We start from the raw sequence: 11,283 nt of genomic DNA, 5'->3' as shown, positions 1-11,283 counted from the left end.
CAGATGTAGAACCAGCTTCAGGAACAGTTCTAGCATTAGCTCTAGGCCTAGAGTCAGCTACAGCATCAGTTCTAGCACCTACTCCAGAGCTAGAGCCAACTCCACTGCCAGCTCCAGAGCCAGGGCCACCTGTGGCACCAATTCTAACACCAGCTCCAGCACTGGTGCCAAAATTAGAGCCTGGGCCAGCATTACAGCCAGCTCTAGAGCTAGAGACAACTGCAGAACCAGCTAAAGTACCAACTCTGGAGCTACAGCTATTTGTAATGCCAGATCCACAGCTAGAGACTGTTCTAGCAGCAGCCTCAGAGCTGGAGACAGCTCCAGTACCAGCTCCTGCGTCATCAGTTCCTGAGGTACTGCCAGCGACGGCTTCAGCGCCAGAGCCTTCCTGCACTTCTTCTGCGAGAGCAACTTTTTTCCCTGTACTTTTGACTTTCTTACATGGTTCCTATAAGTTCTGATGTTCTGTATTTAATATTTTAAAATTTAAATAAAAGAGTGATCACTATGTTAACCTTTCTATAATGCACAGTTAAGTGGCACTTAGTGCTTTCATAATGTTTTGTAACCACCACCTACATGAAGTTTCAAAGCATTTTCACCACCCCAGAAGAAATCCCCATACTCATTGGGCAGTCACTCCCCATTCCCCCCACCCCCAGCCCCTGGAAAACACTAATTTGCGTTCTATCTCCATGAATTTTTCTCTCCCCCCTTGGCCTGTGGCCCCAGCCTGAGGACAGCTGACCATCCCTCTGCCCCTCTCACACCAAAGCCGAAGATTCCTGATGACCCCACTGGGTTCTATACCATAAATTCTATTGCTAGCTATGACTTTGTTTTGAAGACATAAACCTTTATCAAAGGCACAAAAGTCAAGCATGGGGCCAGCTCGACCCCTCCATGCATGAATCAAACGTGGCTAAAGAGAGCCAAGGGCATCTTCTAACCAGCCGTTGGTGTTCTGCACCCACAGGGCCATCCTCCCCAAGGCCTGGCTGGCTGGGTGAGTGAGCACCTACAGACTAGAGGGTCCCAGAACAGGAGGCACCTCCCTCCCAACCTGTGGCGTAAGCTACCCCTAGACTTCAATTTTACCCTGAAACTCTCTAGCTGCTGGGCATGACGCCTGCTGGGCAATAAGCTGACTGGGACTCCCAGCAACCACTCACGGCCTTAGGAGCCTTCTGCTCTGTGAGAACCAAAGGACTCACTGGCCTTTGCAAAGGAGCAAAGCCAGTTGGTGCAGTGTCCTTCCTATACCTGGCACAGCCCTCTGCACACTTCTCTCATGTCTTCATGGCTGTGTCACTGCCACCTGTGGCCATAGGCACCCCAGAGTACCCACTCACCCACCTGGTCTGATGACTGCAGGGTGAGCTGGCTCTTCCACCCAGACACCAGACCCCCAACATGGAGTCCAGTATCACAGTAGCTCCTACTGCAAGTCCTGTGACCAGCTTAAGTGTGTCCCCTACTTCAGCAGAGGGGACTTGGCCAACATACTCAGAGTGCATTCGGCCGAGTCCCCCAGGTCTGACAGGGAGATGCCGGGTCCCTCAGTTCTGACATGATGATCATCACCTTGAGCCTTTTTCTAGAGTCCCCCGAGGGTCAGGTAAAGGAGGAGACTGTCCTGCCCCTTCTACCTGAGAGCCCTGCCCCACCCCCCTTCCCAGTGCCAGCCTTCCCTACTCCCAACCCACAAAAAGGCCCAAGAATCCTTGGCTCCAGAACAGAGCTTCTAGAAGACCCCAGAGCTGGATGCTGGCCTGGGGTGCCAGGGTCCAAGGCTTTTGTCATCCCACATAGTTCAGACAGTTGACCTCCCTGTCATTCTTGGAGGCCTCCTCTGTCAGCTTGGCCTCCAGTGGCACCTCGTCCTCCTTGGCCTCCACCACACCTGTGGACCCCACGGGAACACACAGGCTTTGTCTCAGGGGTCTGCAATCCAGCTCCTCACTGCTGCTGGTGGGTAACTGCTGCATCATCTGCGTTGGCCTGGATATGGACAAGAGTTATATGTACAAGAGCATCCTGGTAAGCAGGGCGGTTGGGGCATTCCTTAATCCCTTCACTCACACCACTCTGGGCACCTACCTCTCCTGAATGGCTTTGACAAGTGTCTTGCTCTGGACCTTCTGGTAAGCCTGCCTACCCCACTGTACATAGGAGGGTACTGAGGCAGCCTCCTCATCCCTGGCTGAGGGTGGGGGCTCCATGCTTGGGGAAGTGGTGGACAATGAGCCCATTAAGCTTCCTCCAGTTCTGGAATGCTGTGGTTCGGATAAGACAGCCTGCTGGATTAGGTACCGTGCCCACCCCCAACCTGCAACAGCCCCCAACTCCTGCCCCCATGATCTGACTGAAACACCATTCCCAGCATTCTCCCCTCGTCCCATGCTCCAGCCTCATTAGAGCCTTCCTCATCCTGGGACCATGCCAGCCCTTGCCCACCTCCAAGTCCCTCCTGCCTACAGTGCTCCTTCCCATAGCCTCCCACCTATGTTGAACTAGACATCAAGATGACTCAGATGCCACCTCCTCCTGGCGTCTTTGGGGTCTGACTGACCTTTATTCAAACCTACAGCTGGGTCATGCCATAAGGCAAGCAAGCACATCATGACTTCTCAGAGCTTTGGTTTCTTCAATTGCAAATGGGACCAGTGAATCAGCCTCATAAAGGTGTTGGGATGAAAGCAGGAGTGATAAAGGTGGCTAAAGTGCTTAGCCCCCAGGAGGTCTGCCAGGCCTGGAAAGGCCTCCACACAGGGGGAGGACTCTGACGATGACCACAGTAAAGAGCTGGGTGACCTTGAATATTGTTGCAGGTGGATCATCTCTAAAATGAGGGGAAATCACAGAGTTCCAAGGAGGGTCTCTCAAGCAACAGTAACTACTCCCACTCTTACACTCCCTTAGCCCCCACTTGCCCTGCCTGCTCCCTGGGCTTCCTCTCTCATCCTCTTTCTCTATCCTTAGCTGCAGCCAAGAACAGGGTGGACTTTGGTTCCAGGGGTTCTGCCAGCAAGGACAGTGGCGGGGGGTGGGGGGGTGGTGGGGTGGATGCAGTATGTGGGGAAAGTGGAGGAGGTAGAGGAAGAGGGCCACTGGGTTCCTGAACTTAGCTGCCTGTACTCACCCATCACTGTCTGTTCCCCGTCCCATTGTCTGCACCTAGTTGGCTCCAAGGGGTGGTGGCATCAGGGGATCAGGTCACTGGTTGCATATGTGGTAGCTCATGAGTCTCCAGGCTCTCCGTGCCCACCTGGCCTAGCGCCTGGCAGCCCTTCCTGGCTAGAGTGGATTGGCCCAGAGGGAATGGGGAGTACAGGACCTTTAGGTGGAGGTGGGGGCAAAGGACACTTGGGACCACCGGCCGGAGTAGAGCGGTTAGTACACAGCGAGTGCAGGCGCAGAGAGGCGGGACTGACCTGAGAGCTGTTTGTGGGTGCAGGCGCTCGTGCCTGGCAGTGAACTTGAGGCTCCACAGCCTGACTAGGGGTGCAGCTACGTCCGCCCGCTTTAGGGGGCCTCCTGCCAGGGAGCGCCACTGAGCTGCGCCTCAAGCTAACCCCCATCCCTGTGGGGGCCTAGCCTCTAGTACTGGCTGAGCGTACTTATGCAGCTTCAAGTCCAGCCCCTCATTATGCAATTGGGAAAATGAGGACCAGAGAGATTTAGGGAATGGTTTAGGGCACCCTCGATGGCTAGAGTCCAGAGATAAGGAAGGGTTCTGGCCTCCTAGGCCAGGACTCAATTCCCTCCCATAGGGATTATTTTGGGAATTAGAGCCCCTAATATGTGGGGAACGCCGGCAAGCTCCCCATATGGGGCCATTTTCCTCTTGACATACCGAAAACCCTGGTGGTGTAGTGGTTAAGCATTCAATTTCTAAGTGAAAGGTTGGTGATTTGAACCCACCAGCCATTCAGCGTGAGAAAGACGTGGCAGTCTGCTTTTGTAAAGGTGGTTGTTGTTTTGTTAGGTGCCCATGAGTAGGTTCCAACACATAGTGATCCCACGTACAATAGAACGAAACACTGCCAGGTCCTGTACCATCCTAACAATCATTGTTATACTTGAGCCCATTATTGCAGACACTGTGTCAATCCATCTCTTGAAGGATCTTCCTCTTTTTCTTTGACCCTCTACTTTACCAAGCATGAAGTCTTTCTCCAGGGACTAGTCCCTCCTGATAACACATCCAAAGTATGTGAGACAATGTCTCACCATCCTCGCTCCCAAAGAGCATTCTGGCTGTACTTCTTCCAAGACAGATTTGCTCGTTCCTCCGGCAATCCGCGGTGTATTCAATATTACAGCCTTGGGAACCATATGAGGCAGTTCTACTCTGTCCAATAGGGTCACTATGAGTCGAAATCTACTCCACCACAACGGTTTTGGATTTAGTTTTAAAGAAAACTATTAGATCAACTTACAATTACTTACTTTGACCTCACCTGACCTTCAGAGTTTTGGTTTCGGGTGTGTCCAAATCTTTCGAAGCCCCATTGTCTGTTGCTATAGTAGCAGTTTTTATTTCATTCAGCCAACATGCCATGAGCACCAGAAACCCTTAGAAAGAGAGAGGGAGAGAAACTTGGTTTGGACCATTTTCTTTATAAGGCACTTAATGTCATGAGGGGCATCTAGGGCTGTAGGGTCTCTACGTATGGGTTCTTTAAGAAGAAAAATGAGCATATAATCTGTGCTGATGTGAAAATAATAAGAAAAAGAAAAAATACGTATCCTCAACTTCTCTCCAGGTATCATAGGAACAAGCAAGATCAATGAACTCAAAGAGACTGTGCCTTCACCTTATAAAGTTTACAAAATGTAGCTAGAGGACAACAGCATTCCCACCACCTGGAAACTTGTTAGAAATTCAAGTACTCAGACCCTCCCCAGGCTTACTTGTTTGGAAAACTTGGGGATGAAGCCATGCAATCTGTGGTTTAACAAGCCCCCCAGGTGATTCTGATGCATGCTCAAGTTTACAAAGCACTCACGAAAGACATTCAGATAGGGGTAGGAGAGAGGGACTTCACTTACAGCAGGTGACACGCATCCTAAGGCAAATCTCTCTAGGAAGCTCTATCTGTTATTCTTTTTAAATTTCAAAAGAAAATAATGTTTTTTTTTTCTGGTTGTAACATGAATCCAGAGCCCTGGTGGCACAGTGGTTAAGAGCTACAGCGAGCCAATGGCTGCTAACCAGAAGGTTGGCAGTTTGAATCCACCAGCTGCTCCTTGGAAACCCTATGGGGCAGTTCTACTCTGTCCTATAGGGTCACGATGAGTCGGAGTCAACTCGACAGCAATGGGTAACAGGTGACACGAATTTATATTCATGGAAGAATGCTTAATCCAAAAAGTGTAAGAGAATGGAAATTCTATCACCCACACAGAACCACTGTGAAAATTTGAGTATATTTCTTTTCAGACATTTTTCCTGCATGTTTTATTTATACAAAGTATGATGATACTGCACTTATTATTTTGTAGCATGCTTTTCAATTTAATAGTTCATCTCAGGACATGTAGCTGTAACAAAGGTGACTCAGTTGACACCAGCCTGAGTGTGCATACAAATGAACTTACCTTCACTCTGAGCCCAGCCATGCACTACTGGCAGTTCAGGCTTCTAAAGTAGTTCTCCTCACCGGATATCTCCAAGATTCCTGAAGTCGGTTTAGGTGCGTCCATGAATGAATGTTCTCTTACTTCCTGCCACCTGACGAGAGTGGGAATCATCCTTTCCTTATTTCTAATTTCCTGCATTCTTCTATAGGGTCGTTCTGAGTCGGAGTCTCCTCGACTGCAACAGGTTAGGGTTTCTTTTGGTTTCAGTTAGAGATTATGAAAGTGAACCCAATATACCACCTCCAAGTCAGTATTTAAATTATATCCAGTATGTGGGAGTATAACACCAGGCTTACAAATCTTTGGTAAGGGCTGTATTACTAACCAAGGAAGACTCCAAAGCTGAAAGCCTTATATCCCAAAGACAGAATGTTACCGAAAATTTCTCTGCTTTTATTGTTTTAGCTTGATCCAACCCAGCACTGAATGATGGATCACTAAAGAAAGGTCCATAGTGATAGATGGAAAGCTCATACTGGAATGGTAAGGTAACAATTGGTTACTTACATTCTACATACAGTGAAACCTGTGATATGAGAAGACACAACTTTGCTTGCTGAAAGTGAAGAGGACTTAAAGCACTTACTCATGAAGATCAAAGACTACAGTGTTCAGTATGGATTAAAAGTCAACAAAAAGAAAATAAAAATCCTCACAACTGGACCAATAAGCACCATCATGATAAATGGAAAAAATATTGAAGTTGTCAAGGATTTCATTTTACTTGGATTTGCAATGAATGCCCATGGAAACAGCAGTCAAGATATCAAATAACATAATGAATTGGGCAAATCTGCTGCCAAAGACCTCTTTAAAGTGTTTAAAAGGAAAGATATCACTTGATGACTAAGGTACACCTGACCCAAGCTATGGTCTTTTCATCCTCTCATATCCATGTGAAAGCTGGGCAATGAAAAAGTAAGGCCAAAAAAGGATTAACACATTTGAATTATGGTGCTAGTGAGGAATATTGACTATACCATAAACTGCCAGAAGAATAAAGAAATCTGTCTTGGAAGAAGTACAGCCAGAATGCTCCTTAGAAGTGAACATGTTGAGACTTTGTCTCTCTGACTTCAGACATGTTATCCCTGAAGAAGTACATCATATTTGGTAGAGGATCAGTGAAAAAGAGGAAGACCTTCAATGAGATGGGTTGACACAATGGCTACAACAACAGGCTTGAACATACTTACTATTGTGAGGATGGCATAGGACTGGCCAACATTTCGTTCTGTTATACGTGGGGTCGCTGTGAGTTGGAAGTGACTTGATGGCGCCTAATAACAACAACAGTTAGACCTAACTGTAGTCATCTGCCTTCATGGTTAAAGCCATAAGAAAGGAAGAGTCTCCATGAAGCTGGAGTAGATCTTTCAGTTGTTTCTTTAATTGTAAATGTACCTTGCTCCAGTTTCAAATATGTCTTGAAAAACATGTCGGAAATTATAATGACTAAGGATGGCAACTGTATTATCACTATTCAAAAAGTTTTTCCATTCCATCATGAGAACTGTCTTCAGAGCTGTTGACAAGCTAAGCAACAACACCAATCTCATTACAGTTATATGCTTCATTTAAAAATGAGAATTGTTTAATCTAAGTTGATCACCACCTTACTGACCACATGGCTCTGAAAAATTTCCAATGATTCCTTTGGAACATATAGCAGTAATCTAGCATGCTACATCTAAATTACTGTCATTCTAAGAGCATTCAAAATTAATATCTTTTTGTTTTCAATGTTAATACAATTCGGAGCCAATTTCTATTCACAAACTTCTTGAAAACACTCACCTGCTTAAGTATGAACATAAATTCACATTGTATCTATTCACTTTGTGTCTTTTACACCCTCTTTTTCACTGCCTACTGAAAGTAACAGCCCCAAGTTCCAAGTAAGAACTGAAAGTTAACAATGATATCAGTTAAAAATAGTGAAATACTGAAAAAAAAATTCTTTTTAAAGATTGTGAATTTTAAATTCAAAAATTAAGAGACATTTTATATAAACTAAATTAATTTTAAAAATATATCATCTTTGAATGACAACTGGAAATGTTGAAAGTGGTATGAAAAGGGTCAATAACATATGAAAGTAATGTAGAAAGCATATATCAATAAAATTGGGAACCCAAAACATAAAGGTTAAAGTAATAAACATAAACAATTAACTTTCCTAAAAAAAAAAAAAAGTTCTGTATTGGTTTACAAACCAAATTCCACTATTACCCTGAATAGGGGGGAAAAAACTAAAAAAAAAAAATCAAAGAAAAGGATCAGCAAAGAGGTTGCTGTTGTTGTTAGCTGACAATAAAAGTAGTCTAGTCTTTACAAGTGGGCTGGTAGGTATCTAGTCAATTGCCCGCTGGCAACTGACTATGAGTCTATAATTTATAAACAATCCCCAGGCTGGAGGTTCAGATCTGTTCACAGAAAGACTGAGAATGGAAGTGTTCACATGATAACAGAGTCTACAGTGAGAGAAAGTTTTAATCTTGATTCCAAGGACCTGAAGCCATTAAAGGTGAAGGGAAAAACCACAAAGGAGACAGAGGTGGAATAGCCACAAATTAGCAGGACAACAAGAGAGAATGGTGATAAGAGCATATGTAAAGAAATAAAACGGCTTAGAAGAAGAATCGATGCAGTCATAAAAGATGTGGATTGGAACTGTCTACTACACCCTGAGTATAGATGGCATTGAGGATCTTAGTGACAGCTGGATTGGTAGAAACCACACTGGAGAGAGGCGGAGCCAAGATGGCAGAATAGACAGATGCATCTGGCGAGCCCTCTTTGCAACAAAGACCCGAGAAAACAAGTGAAACGAGTATATTTGTGACAAGCTGGGACCCCTGAGCATCAAAGGCAAGCTTAGACAATGACTGAGGGGCAGGGGGAGGAAGAGACCATTCAGAAGTGGAGAGGAGTTAGCAGGCCTGAATCACGGGGAGCCCACAGGCACCATTCTCGGAGCGGTGGCAATGGCAGCAGCGGGCTGGTGCTAGCATTCGGCTTCAGTTTCTTCAGGGAGAAGCAGCCAGCCACACCGCCTACTCAGACCTCTGAAACCTGAGGGGAAGGGCGCTCTTGGCAAAAGGTAAGTACTTGCGTGTATTTTACTGTGCCCCCTCCACCCCCAAGCCGGCTTCAGCAGCTGAATCCCTGGACCTGAGATAGACACTCATGAGTGCCTATAGCCATCCTCCCGGCCTTGGGGAAGGAAAATATTTGCAACTGGGGGGAAAAGATAATTTGGTAGCTCCATTAACTGGGGGAACTCAGAACACAAGCAGCTCCTGTCCGGGCATAAACCATCCAAGGCCCTTGAGCACCTTTCCCTCCTGCATGGACCTGTGTGGGCCTATTTTGGGAGAATAGGCCCTTGCTGGCAAACTCCAACCATTTTAACTGTGCAGTGGAGAGGTGGGTGTTTGACGTTTGACATTGCTTTGCCTATTAAACAAGATCCTCACCTACCCATATCAGGGACCTAAGGACTGGTAGCACCACTCAGGACAGCCAGCCACCTGTGACAGGGGTCCAAAGATAACTGGTACCTCCCAGTCCTTACAACCAAAAACTTTGGGTGCCCATGGTCTCTCTGCAGAACCCACCCAACAGCACACTCTAGGGAACAGAGACGTGTTTTCCTCAGAGACACTTGGGGGTCGGTTCTCAGCTCCCTGCCTTGTTCAGAGCGTGACCCCCTGTTGCAATCAGATACTGGTATATATGCCAATCACCCCTGCCCCTCTAAGACTGCAGAACACAGCCTGTACCACACACCTGATGATAAGCTATCTGGATACCTGAGCTGAACTCATACAAGAAAACTGAATGGACTCCTAGCCTGATATACCTGATAACAGCTCTAGCCAGCTGGGGACAGGACACCAGAGCTCCAAGGGTAAAAATAATCAGGCTAGCTCACTCAAGCAACCCACAGGGGTATACCAAAACAAAACAAAGCAAGCAGCTATGACACAGTAAGCAAGCATGAACTAAATACAATAACTTAGAGATGGCTCAGAGACAACAATCAATATCAAGTCACATAAAGAAACAGACCACGATCACCTCAACAGCCTCTCAAAACAAAGAATCCAGGGATCTTCTAGATGAAAGTGCATTCCTGTAATTACCAGATGCAGAATACAAAAGTTTAATATACAGAACCCTTCAAGACATCAGGAAGGAAATGAGGCAATATGCAGAACAAGCCAAGGTACACACAGATAAAGTAACTAAAGAAATTAGAAAGATTATTCAGGAACATAATGAAAAGTTTAATAAGTGGGAAAAATCCATAGACAGACAGCAATCAGAAATTCAGAAGATTAACAATAAAATTACAGAATTAGACAACTCAATAAAAAGTCAGAGGAGTAGAATTGAGCAAGTAGAAGCTAGAATTTCTGAACTCAAAGATAAATCACTTGGCACTAATACATTTGAAGAAAAAATCAGATAAAAGAATTTAAAAAAATGAAGAAAACTTAAGAATCATGTGGGTCTCTATCAAGAGAAATAACCCACGAGTGATTGGAGTACCAGAACAGGGAGGAATAACAGAAAATACAGAGAAAATTGTTGAAGATTTGTTGGCAGAAAACTTCCCTGGTATTGTGAAAGATGAGAAGACATCTATCCAAGATGCTCATCGAACTCCACATAAGGTAGGTCTTAAAAGAAAGTCACCAAGACACATTATAATCAAACTTGCCAAAACCAAAGATAAAGAGAGAATTATAAGAGCAGCGAGGGATAAATGAAAAGTCACCTACAAAGGAGAGTCAATAAGAATAAGCTCAGACTACTCGGCAGAAATCATGCAGGCAAGAAGGCAATGGGATGACATAGTTAAAAATTTGAAGGAGAATAATTGCCTGCCAACAATCATATATCCAGCAAAACTGTCTCTTAAATATGAAGATGAAATTAAGATATTTCCAGATAAACACAAGTTTATGGAATTCGTAAAAACCAAGCTGAAACTACAAGAAATACTAAAGGGAATTCTTTGGTTAGAAAATCAATAATATCAGGTATCAACCCAAGACTAGAACACTGGGCAGAGCAGCCAGAAGTCAACCCAGACAGGGAAATCCAAAAAAACAAAGCAAGGTTATAAAAAAAGCCCAAAACAGGATAAAAGTGATGTTATTATATAAAAGAAGACAACATTAAAATAATAAAGAGGGACTAGGAAAAGTAATCATACAGCTTCCATATGGAGAGGAAGATACGGCAATACAAAGAAATAAAAGTTAGTTTTAAGTTTAGAGAAATAGGGTAAATAATAAGGTAACCACAAAGGAGACAAACTATCCTACTCATCAAAATAAAATACAAGGGAAAAATACAGACTCAGCAGAAACAAAATGAACAACAGCAAATAAGAGGAAAGGACAATATATAAAGAAAATCTACTCAGCACATAAAATCAAGTGGGAAAAAGAAACTGTCAACACACAAAAGAAGACATCAAAAAAAAAAATCAAAAAGATAGCACTAAATTCATACCTATCCATAATTACACTGAATGTAAATGGACTAAATGCACCGATAAAGAGACAGAGTGGCCAAATGGATTAAAAAACAAGATCCGTCTGTATGTTGCCTACAAGA

The sequence above is a fragment of the Loxodonta africana genome, chromosome 9 (genome assembly GCF_030014295.1).
Source record: "Loxodonta africana isolate mLoxAfr1 chromosome 9, mLoxAfr1.hap2, whole genome shotgun sequence".
Classification (NCBI taxonomy): Eukaryota; Metazoa; Chordata; class Mammalia; order Proboscidea; family Elephantidae; genus Loxodonta; species Loxodonta africana.
The sequence above is the reverse complement of the archived record's forward strand: the minus strand, read 5'-3'. Positions refer to the sequence as shown.